Source organism: Ochlerotatus camptorhynchus, unplaced genomic scaffold (assembly GCF_037179485.1).
Source record: "Ochlerotatus camptorhynchus isolate MF236.1 unplaced genomic scaffold, CSIRO-AGI_Acam_v1.1 ptg000364l, whole genome shotgun sequence".
Classification (NCBI taxonomy): Eukaryota; Metazoa; Arthropoda; class Insecta; order Diptera; family Culicidae; genus Ochlerotatus; species Ochlerotatus camptorhynchus.
The window spans coordinates 403772-423271 of NW_027040852.1; the positions used below are offsets into that span (position 1 = coordinate 403772).

At 38.5% G+C, this 19500-nt stretch overlaps 2 protein-coding genes across 3 annotated transcripts in view; both read left to right on the plus strand.

Moving 5' to 3' along the window:
- Positions 1–19500, plus strand: part of LOC135709777 (arginyl-tRNA--protein transferase 1-like) — a 413720-nt gene that overhangs the window by 149640 nt on the left and 244580 nt on the right. The window lies entirely within an intron of this gene.
- mAChR-A (muscarinic Acetylcholine Receptor, A-type) overlaps positions 777–19500 on the plus strand; it is a 387414-nt gene continuing 368690 nt past the window's right edge. For both annotated transcript variants that reach the window (XM_065232162.1, XM_065232163.1), the window contains exon 1: positions 777–1011. The gene's annotated coding sequence lies outside the window, so the exon portion shown is untranslated. The remainder of the gene's footprint in view (positions 1012–19500) is intronic.

Here is a 19500-nt window from a genome sequence, read left to right on the forward strand (position 1 = left end):
AAGTTGTGAGCGCGTGAGAGATGCTCTCGTTTTTTTTTCGGCGATTTTTTCTCGGACTGGCTGTGCTGTGGCAAAGGACGGTTGTTACTGTCGAGAGCGAAGCACTTTCGATTAGTCCCGGACGAGACTTGGTTCAGAACTCCTGTGCCAACATCTGTACAGCGCGGTGCGAGTGCGTTTTTTTGGGGTCTTCCCTGCACACTACCAGGACCACCCCGACAACCACACCGGTGCGCGGTGCCGTCGCGTCTCATTCCGAATTCCTCCCCGAACTGACACGTGTAAAATTCGTGGCAAAAATAAGTGGAAGAAGCATTTGGCTAGAGCGTTTCACGTATAAGATACATGCGATTTGGATTGGGATTGGATTCCTGGATGGCCCATTCGTCGTAAGGGATTTACAGCCAAGTGGAAGGAATCGTGCAGCTCCCAGAAACGAAAACACAGTGAAACAGTAATGGATTTCTGGCTGGGTTGGCTGCTGATGAGCTGCTTGGAGTTAGAGTGAGGGTGGGTGGGTTCCACATTACGGTGGTTCGTCATCCGGAGGATAGAAGAAGAAGAACGACGGCGACCAACGAGATGTATCCTAGTGAATGTTTAATGTAGTGGAAAAAAGTTGGCTCGTATCTAGTCCTTTTTTTTCGGAATCGTCGAGGAATATAAGCCAAAGTGGAAGATTGAATGTGTGTTGAAGAGATTTGAACGAAATCCTGATTTCATCCTCGTGCGACCCGTTGCGGTAGGACGCCGAGAGGTGTGTGGTGCCATCCTCTAGAAAAAAAGTAAGAAGAAAAACAACAGTGAGTGTGAACGAAGGAAAATTTTCCATAAAACCGTAGTCAGAAAAACCAAAGTGGATTATTTTGCACATATTGCCGTTCTCCCGGAAAAAGTGTGTGCGACCATGAATGGGACACGAGAAGAGAACCCCGCAAATGGTTTGGGAAATTAATCGCCTAACATTAGGGGATCGGAATCTCCTCGTCGCCGACCCGAGCATGAGTTAGTGTAAGTGTCAAAGAGAGCTCCTTCAGAAAATTTAAAATCAATTCCCTTGATATAGGATGCCGATAAACTGGCTGACCGCACAGAGACAAATCTGCTATCGGCTTCCCACCCATACCCGCTGACTGTCAGCTGGCACCGCAAACAGCGGAAGCACAGCAAAGCTGTGAAAAGCAACATCCTTCCGATATTCCTATCCCTTTGCTGGTGTGACAATTTTGCTCCTTGCACATTACACACAGTTTACCTTGACCTCGATTCCATTAACCTCTGTCCTCAGCATCCGGTGAGGGAATCCGGATGTGCTGACTTGTTCGAGGGAAAGAAGTGGATTCCAGCAATGAATATCCGTACAGGGACCTCAAATGTGGTGTGATTTTTTCCCCATATATCTGAATTATCATGATAACTTCCGGCAGGGAACCCACAGCTAGCGGTAGGTACATACCTGCATGTAATGCTGGTTGATGACTGTCTCTTGGGTTGTCGTCACTATTTCTGTGGGAAAAATTAACCTACAATGCCGGGCTGAACTTTGTTGGTCAACAATACAGCAACAATTTCTACGATTGTGATTTGTATTCAGTAATTGAGAAGTGTGCTATACTTACCAGGTTTTGACCCTAGAACGTATGAACTTCCAAGACATTCACCAAACTGGTTGGTTGGAATGCAACCTCATTGCATCTATTGATGAATGGTTTTTGGACTGTTTTTAGCTCAATTAAATTATAGTTTGTCATGAAATACATCCCACTAGCTCAACAATTTACAAATATTTACATTATGTTAAAGATCTCATGTCTATATTTTCATATACTTTGATTTCGAAAATGAAATGTCATGACCACCTGTTAAATCAAGTTAACTATATTACCCGTGTTTTGAAGAATAACTAGTTTGGTCAAATCAAATCTTCTGAAGCATTGCTGTTATATATGTAGTTGTAATCCAACCTAGTGAATAGTGAATACTAGGGGTGTTCATTGAAAAAAAAAAATGAAAATAATTGAAATATAACAGGCCACCCTCTAGTTTGATTCGTATCAAAAATATCAACCTTTACAAAAAATGTTAAAGATTGATGAAGGTTTAGAGGTCGCGAAAACCGTTTGAAGTTTCAGTGGAGATTATGGCAAATTACTATGGGAATTTCGCTTCTATCGATCTATGTTTGGTTTAAGTTGCCAGATTACCCAAGTAACAATTCTGCAATCATTTGGCATCCACTCTGATTTATGATGGTTTTATAAGGGAAATGAACAATCCATTTAGATTAAATACAGCATTTCACAGTGTAAAACGTTCCTGCTTCACCTTTTCACTGTTTTAAAAACCTTTTACAGTCTGGCGAGAAGTCAAAAACTGTCTTGTTTTAAAATTAAATTTAAAGTTGCTCTCAATCACACCATAAAACTGTTATTTAAGTCAATCATAAACTTCATTAGCGATTTTTTATTAATGTCTTGATAAAATACTCTATAAACGTGTTCTATTATTATAAAAGCAACCATACTACCATTAGGTTTTAAATGAAAGCAAAAGGCATATATTGTTGCCTTTTAGGCTTTTTAAAGTGTATCATAAAATCTCCTCTGTTTACAAATTGAACAAAGATGGATCCTCATAGTGAATAAAAGTGAAGACAACAAATCAAGAAGACTGGCAACTTTGCCAGAATCCAAGCAACAGATACAGTGGCGCTGCGCTTGAGTGAAGGTGGAAGCAACGCATAGAAAAATTAGCAAATACACAAACCCTTCTTCTGAGGATGTAATCTTTGCTATCAAATTCGTTCGAAGCATTTACCTTGGAGCGGCAGATGACGCGATTGTACCTGTCTCATAGCGTTCGTATGAGAAAATGGAAATGTTGCCAGTCTTCTTGATTTGTTGTCTTCGATAAAAGCCAAATTTATGACAAGGATATCTCGAAGGATAAACGAAGTAGGATGAAAAATCCAAGGTTCTTTAGAAGAACCAGCACGTCCGGTGGAACGGGTACCATCTGGTGGAGAAGAGTGAAGTGAGCGTGGTCCTCAAATTCATAAAACATTGTCAAATCAACACCTTTATTTGTAAGGGATTTGTTGAAAGCAAAATAACTTTTTCACAAATGGCCTATAAAAATCAACTTCTATGCCTCCGCCATATTACAATTATTTTGTTTGTTTTCTACAATCTTCGATTTTCAATATATATTTCCATGGATAAAACTGTATTTTAGTCAATTTTGCAATGATAAAATATTTAGAATGCAAAAATCACGAAAAACAAAAATTTCGGCTAAGCTTAATGATTGATCTGAAGAATTTTTATTTAAAATAATTAGTAAAATCGATGTTTTCCGTGGGCGGACTCAAGTTTTACGATGTTTTCACGTACATAAAATTTTGTATGGCACCTAAAACTAGGCCACTTCATGAGAATTATTTTATAATTTTGGAAATTCGACAGGATTTTTATACGATCAGTTTTAATTTTAATTATTTTGACAAGATTGGATGGTATTTATGAATCCTTGATTTTATCTTGATTGTTGTTTTTCTAGTGAACTTAGCAAGCAGCTAGGGTAAATGGCTCGGATAATGGTTTTAATTGTTGCCAAATAGCTTTTATTGTAGCTTAAATACGGTTTTAAAATGGAATTCAATGTGTTTATCATGCAACAATTTTGCAGTATATCAATCTTGAAGAGCTTTGAAAATACACCTTTTAGAACCTTCTGCAGGGTGGGCCAACTAGACAGATTCTAGCATCAATGAGGTTTTGGTGAATGCATCAATGGCGAAGCATTCTTGACCAGGATTTTATGGATGTTGTTTTATTGCTATATTGTTATATTGCTGCTGCTTTACAATAGTATTTCATAAAACTTAAAATGTTACTTGGGTAGTATCTGCATTAAATGTGTGGTTGCCATGACAATGTTAAACAAACCTGTAATTGTAGTGTTGAAATTGGTGTTGTTTTCAGCTGTCAATTTTATCCTATTTTGTCATTTTTTTAATTTTTTCTCCAGATGCTAACAAACCGACAGCAGGGTTGCTTTGACTTACTAGCCGTCATACATAGGATTTTCAGTGCACAGTGAGCCAGGAATTAAATCGAGGAGGAAACAAATAATAACACTCTGGTATTGCATCCATTTGAGTTGGCGTTGCAAACTTTTTTATTAAGCAAGGTAGAGATTCGCTGTCTTTGGCAAAGTTGTAGATCGTAGAATTTTATGAAAAGTTGTCGAAGACATCTTGAAACATCAGAGATATACGAAGTTTTATTAAATTTGCTTGAAAATCTCGATATTATATTTTGAATAATCGTTCAAAAGAATACTTTTACCAATTTTTTTAAGGTAGGACTACGTCTGTGATTTCAATATGGGGGTACACCTTGTGAAAACCGAAAATGGAACATGTATCAAAATAATGAAAGATTTTGAACATTAATAATTCAGCCGACTCTGGACCAATTTCAATAATTGTATCACCAATCGATCAGAAATATGTCTACGAATCAATAGCAATACTTTCGACTGATGATTTTCAACAAGAAACTATTGAAAAAGTGGTAATGTGGTAATGTGGTCACTGTTTTCATGAAATAAACGTTCTTCCCAAACCCAGCCGTCATAATCGAGTACCATTTGGTTGCACATCATTCTGCTTTAACCTGAAAAGATATAAAAGAGCGATGCTGTCTAGCCTCAACTCATTTTCGCTTCGGACGGCGTGGTAAACTGGCAGCAGAAGCAGCATTAGCAGCAGTAGGAAGGTGGTGGCAGGTTAGGTACACGCTTATTATGGTCAACTCAAAATTGAGTCGAATGTACTCATCTCAGTGGCAAGTAGGGCTACTCAAAATTGAGTAGCCTTATGTTGACTCACTTTTGAGTAAACGACGTTTTCACGTAGACTGAGTCAAATCCACTCGGCGGTATTTTCAGTTGCGGGGAGGGTTTTTGTTTTGATTTTTATTCAAGGAAATGGAAATTGCCTGCTCCGGATTCATTCTACCGGACCAGAAAATGGTTCAACACTGTTTCTCTAAGCAATTCGTACTTACCTGAAGGCGTTTCAGCCGGTTTTGAGTAACATTTCCTATGAGGTTTCCTCCGACATGACTGGCATTTTTTCCAAGTCCATGATTTAGCTGACTGAGTGGTTTTTACTCAGTTTGACATTTCTCGTTTACTCAATTTTTGACAACTCGATCGATCGATCGACTCACCTGGTGAGTAAGCAGAAGTTAGCGTGTAGTCCATTATTCTACTTAACAAACAACAATGACTGGACGTGTCGCAAGGTTCTTCGTGATAACCGCCATCCGTCGTCTGGTTCGCCGTAGCGGTGTCAAACGTATCTCCGGTCTGATCTACGAGAAAACATGGTGTGCTGAAGGTGTTCCTAGAAAATGTGATCCGTGATGCTGTCACCTACTCTAAACACGCCACCCGAGCAAAGTCCAGAATCAAAATGACAGCGATTTAAAATCAAGTTTTGATATCAACATCAAACTGAAATCATAATTAACCGTTAAAACGACCAAAACGACAGCAACCTGTGTAGTCACTATCAGCGAAATCTCAACATCAAATTAAGATTTCAATTTGATCTCAGACTTTGCTCGGGCAAGCATAAGCGGCCATGGATGTCGATTTTAAGCGAAAGACGCACTCTGCACGGTTTCGGAGGTTAAATTATCACCAACTTTGGCAATAAAACGGCCCTTTTAAGGGCCAACAAAAACAGGCATGGAAAATCATTTGCATTCATTTCGTGCATTCATTTACATTCATTTGCCCCTAACTTTTTTCATCAACAGAATTTCGCAAAATGGTGTATCAAGCTTTTGTAGGTTTTGTTATTAACTACAACTTTTGTTATTAACTCAAATCCGTACCTCTTGTGTATGACGAAACAGAGCGAACAGAAGCCACTATTGTTTTTCAGTGAATGTATTTTACACTCACTGAAAATCAGTAACAAGTTCTGCCCGCTCTAATTCGTGATGCATAAGAGATACCGATTTGAGTTACGGGCAAAACAGGTAGCTAATAACAAAACCTACAAAAGCTTCATACACCATTTTGCGGAATTCTGTTGATGAAAAAAAGTTAGGGGCAAATGAATGTAAATTAATGCACGAAATGAATGCAAATGATTTTCCATGCCTGCTCGTGAGAGCTAATTTTCTCACAAAATTGATTTTATTGCTTTTCTGGGGACTGAATATACACCCAAAGCGAATTATTCTCACTTCTCTCAAATTCTATTTGGATTTTTAAAACTTCCTACCAGTGTGTTCTGGAAAATGGTCGGACGATGATTAATCTCATCACTACATTCGGGCCTACAATTCAACACCTTCTATAGAGACTAGGTTGAGCCTAACTGCTTGCGGGAACTGATGACCTTGACAAATGTCCAAACAATACTGTTTAACAAATTTTTGGTGGCCCTGAAAAGGACCGTTTTGTAGTGATGGTTGAGTAATTCTGAGCTGGGTGTTCAACACGGATGAGGCTGTCGAGCTGTATGTCGTTTGGAGCGAGGGTAACACGCTTGGCAGAGATGACCGACCCGCAACGACTCACGAAGAGCTACTCATTCCGATCCATAGCATAGCGGTGCAGCTTCTTCCTCTTTTGATGGTTGCTTATGTGGGCTCTGCAGCTCGCTGCTTGCAGGCAACCTTTCGTTGTTACTGGAGAACAATTTTCAACGCCACACTGATTTCGACGACCGAACACCACCACACAGTTGTGTGGTCGTTGGGAGCGTGTGGTTCTGAGTATGGCGATGAGTGTGCAAAATATTATGCAATGCCATCCTCCCTATTTGAACGTGCCCGAGGATCGGAGGCGAATGCCACTTCGACTTGTTTCGTCTACTTACTACTCTCTGACGACTGTGCTAGGGAAGCAGCATATGCATGTAGGTAATTGGTGGATTTGCTAGTTGACTCGACGCTTTTGGACAATGCTGGACATTTACCAGTTTTTCAATAGTTTCTTGTTGAAAATCAACATTCAGAAGCATTGTTATCGATGCGTAGCCATATTTCTGATCGATTGGTGATAAAATTATTGAAATTGGACCAGGGGCAGCTGAGTTATTAACGTTCAAAATTTTTCTTAATTTGTTACATGTTCCATTTTTGGTTTTCACAAAGTGTACCCCCATATAGAAATCAAAGACGTAGTCCTACGTCAAAACTTAGGCGTTCACCTCTTTGTCCACCTTTTTGTCCACTTCAAATAATCACAAGCATTCCCAGCGATCAAGAGTTCATGAATAATCAACAAAGCATTCTAAATCACTAGCAACACCGCAATCTGATGCTTAGTAAGCTTTTGAAAATTGATAAAATCTTAATTTTAACAGATTCGTGGAAAAATTTCCTAGCGATTGGCGTATTAAGAATCTAATTCTGGATCTAAATCAGACCACTTTCATGCGACAACCAACTTTGGTTTTTGAAATTGCTCCCCCAATGTTGCATTAAAAATACATGGTATGTTAGATTTAAACTTATGGGAACCGTCTTTTGATTTATGACCTTGACAAATGTCCAGAAAATACTCTTCTATAAATTTATGGTACTCCTGAAAAGGACCGTTTTGTCGTGATGGTTGAGTAATGCTGAGCTATTAGGGTGTTCAACACAAATGAGGCTGGCGAGCTGTATGTTGTTTGGAATGAGAGTGACGCGCTTGGCATAGATGGTCCACAGCGACTTACGAAGAGCTACTGAATCCAATCAGTACCGGTGCGGCTTCTTCCTCCTTCTTCAGTTAATGAACGCTCATGTGGGCTGCAGCTCGCTGCTTGCGGGCAGCCTTTCGTCGTGTACTGGAGAATAATGCTCAACGCTACGCGTCGAAAGCACTGCTGCTGCTGCTGCTGCTGGTCAGACGACCGACCGGACACCACCACACACGGTGATTGAATATGCACCGTTCGGCGAGACTGGATGGAATTCGATTTTGAAATCTGTGTTGGGGAAAGCGCTTTTTGCAGGCAATCGGTGATGCTTTTGATCATCATTGCAACAGTTAGACCTTTGTGTGATGTTCAATAGCGACCTATTGAAAATTGAAAAAGTGTTTATTTTAGCTAACTCGGGGGCAACATGACTACCCGACAATTTGGTGCTCGTGGTTCTGTCAAACTTACAAATTTCAGAAGTGTTATCTGAATAGGGCAAATTTGGAAATGATGTACAGTAAATAAAATTACTGTTTCAAATTCATCTCATTACCGCGTGCCAACCAAAAGGGACACGCGACGTCCAACGTAAAACTTAACATTAGTGACATAGGAACTCGAGTGATGCCAGCAAGAAATGTCGTTTTGATTTTCAGTAGTATGCACAATAATCGGTTTATGAAACTTTTTTTTTATTTGTTGCAGCATATGTATTTGACCAGTACGGAACCAAAAGCTTAAACCTATGATTTGTGAAACGAAATTATATGATTGTCATCGAATTTATTGGAACAAATGAGAATTGATCATGGATACTTTCGGTGTTTTCGATGTTATTGCTATTATCGTCGATGATGAACAAAAAAGAATGGGTTTTCAGTGAGTAAGAGCATACTAATTATGCGCAGCTAGTACTGCAAAATGAGTAATTTGAGCTGCAAGCTTAAAAGAGTACAAAGCGTACTTTGTCCGTCTGTCGAAGGCCTTAAATGCATTCAAGCTAAATATGTGATATATTGTTCAATTTTTCTAAATTTTCGACGATCATTCGTCACAACTCAATTTTAGCTGATATTTTGGAAAATTCTGAGTAACAACCACTTCACTTATATGATCACTACATTTTCCAATGTTCTTCATGGTATTAGAATAGTCATTGTCACTATTCCCATAACTGTGTAACTTAATAATAGAACATACAAACTTATTGACTCGTCTGTTTCTTGAGGCTTTGAGTTAGGTAAGGAATTACGTTAATGATACGGATGTGTGTAACAAAAGACAATCACTTAAATTTATTATTATGAATATTTTTTGTGAGACCCTTATATGATTTAGATAATATAATTTTATTCATTTTTCAATTTTAAATGGATTTACAAAATGTTCGTCTTCACACATAGCTACTCACCGCAAAATAAAATAAATTTATATTTTTTTTTGCAGATGGAGTTCTTAATGCCTCCTTGGAATATTCCTCAAGCCGGAGTTTCAAATAAAAATTCATGCCCAATTTTATCAATATATTGCGATGATTGTCCACTGCATTCTGCTCCAAAAAATGTCCTTATAGTTACAAAAAAACATGTTGATGAATGCTTATAGGATGCTATTTTCAAGCCGTTCGAAAAATTTCCCAGCGATGAAATGTTCGTGGAGATAAATGAGTATTTGCAGTTCCGTTTCAGAAACCTTGAATATCAGAAGAACACACAAGAACACAAGAACACAGAAACACGGGAAAGTAAACTCTTTGTATTCATACGGCTCATCACAAGCCTTCATCGCACAACTATGATCAAATAAATTAATCTGAAGCCTGATTGTATTCAAGAGCAAAATAAAATAGAAGATATCAAATTATTTGTATTGCCATTCGATTATATAAGAAAATGAACCTCCATCAATCGGTTTCAATTCGTTTGGATTTATTTCATTTCACCACGAAAATCATCAATTCGCTCTTTTCATATAGCATTCTTGCCTGTTGCTTGTCATCCACACATGGTGAAACAAAAAGTTGGTTTCCCATAGAGATATACCATTACAGTGGTGAAGGACAATCCCTTTGTTCACGTTGTGTGGCGACATCTACTATTTGCAAGTGAGTACGTGAAACTAAGATTATCTGTCACCTTGCCGGGGACTTGATTTTAGCAGACTCGTTGAAAAATTTCCCATCGATTGGTTGTTTAGAATTAAAATCCATCCGCTATTGATAGAGTTATAAGTGGTCAAAACCTGACCACTTTTCGTAACGCGGTCGATTTTAGTTTTTTGAAATTGCACCCCCAATATGTTACCGAAAAACGTAATCTTACGTCAAAAACTAAAACTGGACGTTTTTCCTCAACAATCTGACGTAATGCTACGTAGTCTGTTGGCAATCCCGCAATATTAAAATAGAAAATATTGAATGGATTCACATTCCTCCTGGCACTTGGTTGCTATTTAATGAAGCGCAAGCTGCTTTTCTCCTGTTCAAAAAGTTTTTTCTAAACCAAATATTCTGAGCTAAATGCGGCATGGTTGACGTCCAAGTTCATTTTACGTTCTTTATTCATTTTAAACAATTAACACATTTCAATACAAAGCCCATCTTGGCACCGAAGTGAGAACAACAACACTATAGTTATCCCAGATTGTTTTCAATACCATTTTTCACTTCATTTAGATTAGCTCCTGTTGCTGTCCTCAACCGTCCAGTTTCGCTGTTCGCCCGTCACAGTAAACAGTTCACAGCCGTGATTATTACTACACCGTAGCAGAGTGGTCCAAACGGTGAATAACGTGATCTTGAGGAATTAGACCAAAACCTTTCATTTTCTATACATGCAAAACCCTATCTTTTTTAATTTTGACTCTCACTTTTAAGGAGATTGGCACAATCTTGTAGGCATTGAATTGTTGTAAATAAAATGGGAGCACTGCTGGACAACTGTCATTGCAGTTGTTCACAAACACAACAGCACGTATTGTTTGAGTGACTGAGGAAGTCAGATCAGCAGTTCACTTATAGATCTAAATACGAAATGGAGGTTCTAGAGTGGGCTCAAGAGAAAGAGGCAGTTTATCAGACCCCATTAGCACCCTTAATTCAAATAATGCTCCAACTCACACAAAATAAACTACAGAGGTCATATTCATCATCTTCTATAGTCGGTTCCCAACAATGTTCCCCACAGGTTCCAACTCTTTCCGGCCGCTGATAGACCGTTGCTTTTCACATCAGCTGGTGTGCTTTTGAGGACATAATAATACACTAAAATACAGGACTTTTATTGTCCTATGAACACATAACACCAAAATTTTGCACACCCGCGACTTCCCGCGTCATCCTCAATCCGATTTATCCTTGCGATTTCAATCCAAAATATTTAAGGTATCAGAAATACCGGGCTACCGGGATGGATATTTTACAAACAATCGCAGCTTGCTCTATGAGCGGCACAATCGGCATACCTACGGCACACTTGAGGCACAAAAAATATGACCCAAGATTGGTGTGCGGAGTGACCTACCCCTTGGCTTGATTAAAAAATACAAGCATTAAAAAAAACTCTCCACCATACCTCACCGAGATGGAATTTTGAAACAATGGTTACAATAACGTTTACTACCTAACAGTACTTAATATTTTGTGCCACACTGTACGCACACGGTTGCCCTAGACCTGCTGCAAACATCTGTGTTTGTATTACACACGCACACTGCTACCTCCACTGTGGCAAGCAACGCATACTCACACAAACAACCAGCAGTGCGAAGTGCGTATGCAGGCAGGGAAATCGTCATTGTAGTCTACAGATGTATGATGGTTTAGTTATATTATCAATTAGACCCCCCATTTGGCGGCTGTCGTAAAACTGTAGGAGCAGCTATCGGAAATCTTCCCTCAAATGACAAACCCCCGGGATCGAGAATTTACGAGTGTCATCAATCGCTTTGAAGAGTGTCCAACGATGAGATGAATGATTTCCGACGATTTATTCCTCCTCTGCTCACTCCCTCTGCGACGATTTTTTCGGGAGGTCTAGTAGGCGTGGAACGACCCCCACGCGGGTGAACTTGAGGAGCACAAACCTTCTCATCCCACTCGAGAATGCTATCATTTTCGACTTCGGTGCTGGAAGCTATCAGAATGATATATTTTCTTAACACTATTGCCATCTACCGGTGACCGACTGAGGGATAATCCTACGAAGATGGAAATCTCAGGGCATCAGATTGTTGCAGTTGTTGTTATTGTAACACCGACGGAGGGCTCTGATAACTGTCTGTCTCACAGGGAGAGCCTCCCGATGATGACGATGATGATTGTCAGTCAAGTGCTTACATATCTCGCAATCTCACGAAAGCTTCTCGAGAGAGCAAGGACGATTATGTTGAAGAGAGATGGAACGGGAGAGAGTGAGCGTAATTGAATGAGCGTCAGAGCGGATGAGATTTTTTTTTAAATTTCTCATCAATTTTGACAGAACTGAATCTCAGGCTAACAGAACGAATGGGGGTGTACAGGGAAAATTTGTGTGTATTTTTTTTTCGCACACGCTCGTCCAATTGGGTGTAGGGAAAACAGAAATGAATTTTTGATAAATGGAAAATAGCAATGGCAGGAAATTCTTTTATGGATGGGAATTTGGTTGCTTCTTCTGGTGGTATTTGTCCTTGCGAGAGGGGCAGGATGCAGCCGAGTGTTTGGTACTGGTAGTGTAAGGAAATAAAGTAGTGACAGCCAATTAATTTTCCATCTTGAAGATAGGAGAAAACAAACACTCCGAAGAGATTGGCGTAATTGTCGTAATTTGATTCGCTTGCAGATTTATGAGAAAGTTTCTGCCATAAGAAGCTTGTCGAAAGTATGGCGAATCAAATGTAAAGCAACTGGTAATCGAATCAGGCCATTCCAGCCCGAAGCAAAAAAGAAAATATAAATTGTTTGGAAAGTAAAAGTGGTCGCTTCAATACTGGTTTCATCCTTGTCATACTTAGATGCCCATGACTCGTTCATATTGGCAACCAAGGAGCGCGACATATTGAATTAATATCAAAGTATTTGTCGATGTTTACATTTTCTGGACTTAAACTTTAAAACAAAAGGAACAAACATTGTTCAGCACAAAAAGCACTACCTTTGACATATATTTGATTTTGAGCATATTTAAATATTTTCGAGAATATTAAGAAATATGTTTCAGTGTTCACTCGGCTGTCGACATAAGCAGACCACTCTCAATGTGTGTAACGCGATCGTCTGTTTACTTGACAGCAACCATTGTGTGGTCCTCCTCATTGTTCTTCATCAGCAGTTCTTTCAGTCGATGCGTCGCCGACTTTGGAAAGCAACCGTTTCGTGATGAGTGTGTGAGTGATGACCACGTTTTGCGTCCATTGCTGCAATGAAAGCGCTCTGACCCCCGTTGGCAAATCTTTCATACAATGAAACCTCTGTAAGTGGCTCCCGTTCTGGTTGAGAAGGCTTATTGGATAGCGGAAGATAAAATGTTTATTGTGTTGTACCTTTTGACTATAGTTTTAAGATGTATTGTATAGTGAACAAGAATCCTCGGCTCTGTAAAGTTAATTCGGTTGAGCCTTATCAAATAAATTAATAAAAAAAAAAGAAATATTTGATGAAATTTTCAAATATACCTAAGTTATCTTGCCCCCTTGGTTGGATGTACGACAATTGGGTAGACTGTTTTTTTTTTGTGATTTGAGCTTTAAAAACTTCAGGAGTTTTGAGTGTTCCAAGTTCCAAAAGTTGTATAAGTTTGTGGGGATCTTGATGTTTCCGAACTTGTATCAAATCCAGGATTTTGAGAGTGCTTGGAGATCTGAACTAGTTGTTGGAGTTTCTAGCGTTCATGGAATTGGAGAGCTGTGGATGCTGTGCAGGTTTTGAAAGTTCTCTGATTATCGGAGTTCCTCGAAGTTTTAAGAGTAGCCGGAGATCTAGAAAGTTTTGAAGCTCTGACAGCTTTTACAGTTCTTAATATTTCTGTAGATTTACAAGTCCAGTAGTTGTGGAAGTTTTGTAAATTCTCAGAGTTACGGTATTCCTACACACTAAGAAAGGTTCATGTAAATTTAGGTGCTCTGAGAGTGACATATACGAGCGTCAATTTTTTTGACATAAATTTGAGCCATAACAGACGCGAAATATGGCTTAATCAAACGTACTTAAATATGGCTTAATCAAACGTACTTTTCGTCGAACAACGAACTTTTCAGTCTCGGAACACTTGATATTACATGATTTTTTTGTTTACGTCTCATGTTTTATGTCAATGACAGATTCCGTCACGTGTAAAATTAGTTATTTCTTAGTGTGTAGTAATCCAAAGAGTTCTATAGTTTGCTAAAGTTCCAGCTATTTATTAAGTTCTCAGAGTTGCTGCATGTTTTGGAAGCAATTTTAGGCCTTAATAACTCGAGAGTCCTACAATTATTGAATGTTTGAAAAGTTGCCGCAGTATCGGAATTACTTGAAATTCTGGTGAATTCCTGAGGTTCCTTAAATTTCCTTAGTCCGAGTGGCCTGTGGACCAGACGTGATCTCTAGATCTTCCCATGAGATGCAATACAGCCGTAGAGAATAAGTTTTGGTGGTGTCCGTCCATTTAGTCGAATGTTGTTTGCCGAATGCTTGAAAAGAATTCATCCATTTTCGAAAAAAAAAACTACAAGAGACAGCCCTATGGGGTTGTACGCAATGGTGACGTAGGACTACGTGGTCTTATATAATAAATCTTATTTGTTAACTGCAGCAGGAGCTTGTGTTTTGTGTAGGAATAGGAATTTGAGCGGGGTTATCTCTGTTTATTCTCTTTAGTATGACGCACTTGATATAGATGGCCCACAGCAACTCACGAAGAGCTACTGATTCCGATCAATAGCGGTGCGGCTTCTTCCTCCTTCTATAGATGTGGGATGCAGCTCGCTGCTTGCAGGCAGCCTTTCGTTGTGTACTGGAGAACAAAGTTCAACGCCACGCGCTGAAAGCACTGCTGCTGTTGCAGCTGATGCCAAAGACTGGACAGCACCACACACGGTGATTGGGCCTGAATCCGATCAGCGGTTGAGGCCAGCCTTGGTAGCTTGCGGGCAGCCTTTCGTTGTGTACTGGAGAACACTACCACTCACCACGCGGTGATTGAATAAACACCGTTTGGTGAGACCGGATGGAGTTCAACTTTGAAACCTGTGTTAGGGAAATCGTGTTTTGCAGGCAATCGAATATAATTTTATTTATCAAAGCAACAGTTGCACATTCGTGCAATTTTCAATAATAATATTTTGAAAAATGATAATGTCTTAAATTTAACAGATGCGTAGAAATATATCTCATCGATTGGTGATAAAATGATTGAAATTGGTCAAGGGGCAGCTGAGTTATTAACGTTCAAAATCTTTCATAATTTTGTTACATGTTCCATTTTTGGTTTTTACAAAGTGTACCCCCATATAGAAATCACAGACGTAGTCCTACGTCAAAAACTAGATTCCTGATTTAAAATATGAATTTGAGATATTAATGCATTTTGTAGATCCAGATCCAAAGCTTAGTGGCATTTTACGAGAAAAAAATCATGATCCTTGATTTTTCACAATTCTTACTCGACTTTTTACGGGATTATGAAGATTAGTACTCCCTCACCATCCCTCTCCAAAGGGGGAGTTTGGTAAAGAGAGATGAAAAAACCGATTTGTACCTTCCTTAAAAGTTGTCCTAGCTCGCTATTCTAATATCTATATACAATCTTCACACTGCCGTACTCTAACGGAACTATCAACTCTATGCTTTCATCTACTCCATCTATCGTATAAAAATTACCACTACAGTTATTTGTTATTTGAAATTAGCATCTTCAACTATGTAAATCGTTGACTTCACGTAGAAGTAATACTAAAAACATATAGTCAAAGTATGTTATTGGGATGGTTTCTGGTACTGGTGATTAATGATTCATAAACCACCGTTTGTTCTATTTCTGATGAAATTTCAACGTACCAAAATTCAAAATTTATTAAAATTCCGCCAGCTGGTCGGCAAATTGAACCCTTTCTTCGTGGAACTCGCAAGATGCCAGCATGACAGATGACGCCGCCAAAAAGGATTCACAGATTTTTTAAATTTATAATATATCGGAATTATTTATTGTAAGGAGATTTTCACCGATTTGAGCCAAAATTGGCTAAAACGCTTATTTTGACATTCTGAACAAACGCTTTTTTGATTTTGCTCTAAAGTGCCCAGATCCTCTAACCAATCGAGGTGTCCTCCAACCAATCGAACAGATTGATTGTTGATGAATAATTTAGAGGACTATAGTGGAAAATATGTTTTCAAAAAATGAAAAATAAAGGTTCAACGTTTATTTTTCTTTATAACTATATTAAAAAAGCATTCTTTCTCGTGAGATTGTATGTAAAAAATAAATTAATTACTCAAATAAGGGTATTATTCAAGTAGCACCTGTCATCCACAACTGAAAAGGAATTCAAGAAAAAATAAAAATAAAATATTGAATAGTATTGATTTTCCACCAGAAAAGCTTAAAACTCCAACTCGCTCATCTACTCATATCTCAAAAACTATTTGTCCATTTGCCCTTGGAAACACATCAAGTAGGAGAGTTTTCCAAAGTGTGGTGAAAATTTGAGCCCAAAATATTAAGAAATAAAAAATCCCGAACATGGTGAAAAAAGAATTTTTTTTACAATTTGGCGCATCTATAAGGATCTACATTAAAAAACCTTAAAATTGACGTTCTAAGATCACGAATTGCTTATTTGGTTGTGGAGTAATCTCTTCTGAAGTTTGAAATTTTTAAAAATTTCGAAAATCCAGGGTTGTAGCCCAGAAGGATCTGGGCACTTTAGAGCAAAATCAAAAAAGGCATTTGTTCAGAATGCCAAAATAAGCATTTTGGCCAATTTTGGCTTAAATCGGTGACATCCCACTTGAGTTGGCATAACCCATATGAGTAAATGTCATTTACTCATAGTTGAGTACAAATTTACTCATTCTATGAGTGATCCAAGCTTTTGCGAATCTAAGTGAACGGGACTCAAATATGAGGGACATTAATTTGCCGAGTGTTTCCAGATAATGAAATATAAGCACATACAGTTGATATGCACGCTAGCACCACCTAGTGTATATCTTCTAATTAACCTAAGCTACCTAAACTGAACTAAAGGGTGTGTTCGATAAAAATGGCACACACATATTTACTCACCAAAATTAAACCGATTATCAGATTTTCTTGAAATTTTCAATGAATGAAAACCTACCAATGAGTTATGATTTACACAGTTTGTTTTATTCAATTTTGTACAACCGATTTTCCCAGTGCTTTTGTTGTTTTCCCCAAATTTTCTTCAACTCCAATTCTGTTTTAATAGTTTTGTGATGTTTGCGGAGTTCTGTCTTCATAATTGCCCAGAATTTTTCAATTGGGCGAAGCTCCGGTGAATTTGGTGAGTTCATGTCTTTTGGCGGAAAATTGACTCCGTTGGCTCGGTACCACTCCAACACGTTTCAAGCGTAGTGACAGGCAGGCTTGATGAAGCCTCGCTCGCGAGTTTGAAATGAGCCGAGCGTAGCATTTTTCTGAGGAGTAGAATGCCTACTGCCAAATCATTCCACTGAGCTTCAGAGCTTGTGAGCGAAAGGGGATAAAATGAGAGCGAAGTTTGCTGCTATTCATGTTCATGTTTTCTATCCTACGCTCTTACTCTTAAGCTGGGTTTGGACAGGGCAACTCAATTGATCAAGTCAGTTGAATTCAACTGACTTGAACGCGAATTGATCGTGTAAACCATGCCATTCAATTGACTTGATCAAGTCACTTGAATTGAAAAAAGTTGAACCAGGCTCAACTTTTCAAGCCAATTGAATTCAACTGAGTTGATCATTTGACTTGCCTAGTCTAAACCCAGCTTTACTCTGGGTGATCTCTGAGCTTCTTGCGTCGAACAAAAAAGTCATCCGGAGTCTCGAAAAGCGCACCTCACGTCAAATCATCCCCTCGCTGAAGTTCACCCTCCCTCTCTCTCGAGGAGTTTTTGTTTAAGCTGGATTTAGACTAGGCAAGTCAAATGATCAACTCAGTTGAATTCAATTGGCTTGAAAAGTTTAGCCTGGTTCAACTTTTTCAATTCAAGTGAGTTGATCAAGTCAGTTGAATGGCATGGTTTACACGTTCAGTTCGCGTTCAAGTCAGTTGAATTCAACTGGCTTGATCAATTGACTTGCCCTGTCTAAACCCAGCTTTACTTCTTCCATATTCTTGCCGCCACTCACTCGAGGTGAGGGCTGGCTAAACTCGCAGGACAAGAGTGTTTTAAAACCTCCGGTGAGTTTGAGGAGTTTCAGCAAGCCTGGTGGCAGGATGCTAGACCAGGCCAAACCAGAGTTGATCCTTTGTGCTTCCTTATGAATGGCAAGAGACGCTTCTTAAGGCACTCTTCCGAATCGTTCCGGAAGTGATGAAGGGAGCGCTTATTTCACCACATCCGCAAATCGCCTGCCAGATCAGGAATTTCTTTGCAAATTTCGATAATTTCATCTTTTGAACATCCTCCGGAACATTGAACTTAAACTTGGCAACGAAATATTCTTGCCCAGGAAGTTGACGCCTTGACGTAAGTTTTGTCATCCATCACGATGCAACACGATTTGGTGAGCAACTTCGTGTAAAGTTTGCGGGCGCGGGTTTTCGCAGAGATGTTTTGCTTTTCATTCCGGTTTGGGGCTTTTTGCACCTTGTAGCCAAGCACGTTTCATGGTTTTCTGCACAAAACCGATTGACACCTCTGACTTGTTAGCGACATCTCGAATTGCCAAGCTTGGACAGTGCTTGTACTGTTACAACAGTGCTTGTACTGTTACACCACTTTCCTGGCCATTTTACTGTCCATTGGACCACTTTTACGACCATTCCCTTCTTTCCTTCGGGCACTCAGATGCTCCTTGACGGTTCTTATCACACGAGGCACAGTTCTATTTGCAATTCCAAGCATTTTAGCGATCCATCGGTGAGACGCCTCCGGATTTTGAGTGTAAGTGCACAAATTATTTTCATGGGTGATGATAACAATACACTATGAATAAGATCTACTGAAATTTTCAGATTTTTTGCTCATATGGTTCAAAAGTTACAGAAGATTTTCGGTGTGCCATTTTTATCGAATACATCCTTTAAACTAAACTAAACTAAACTAAACTAAACTAAACTAAACTAAACTAAACTAAACTAAACTAAACTAAACTAAACTAAACTAAACTAAACTAAACTAAACTAAACTAAACTAAACTAAACTAAACTAAACTAAACTAAACTAAACTAAACTAAACTAAACTAAACTAAACTAAACTAAACTAAACTAAACTAAACTAAACTAAACTAAACTAAACTAAACTAAACTAAACTAAACTAAACTAAACTAAACTAAACTAAACTAAACTAAACTAAACTAAACTAAACTAAACTAAACTAAACTAAACTAAACTAAACTAAACTAAACTAAACTAAACTAAACTAAACTAAACTAAACTAAACTAAACTAAACTAAACTAAACTAAACTAAACTAAACTAAACTAAACTAAACTAAACTAAACTAAACTAAACTAAACTAAACTAAACTAAACTAAACTAAACTAAACTAAACTAAACTAAACTAAACTAAACTAAACTAAACTAAACTAAACTAAACTAAACTAAACTAAACTAAACTAAACTAAACTAAACTAAACTAAACTAAACTAAACTAA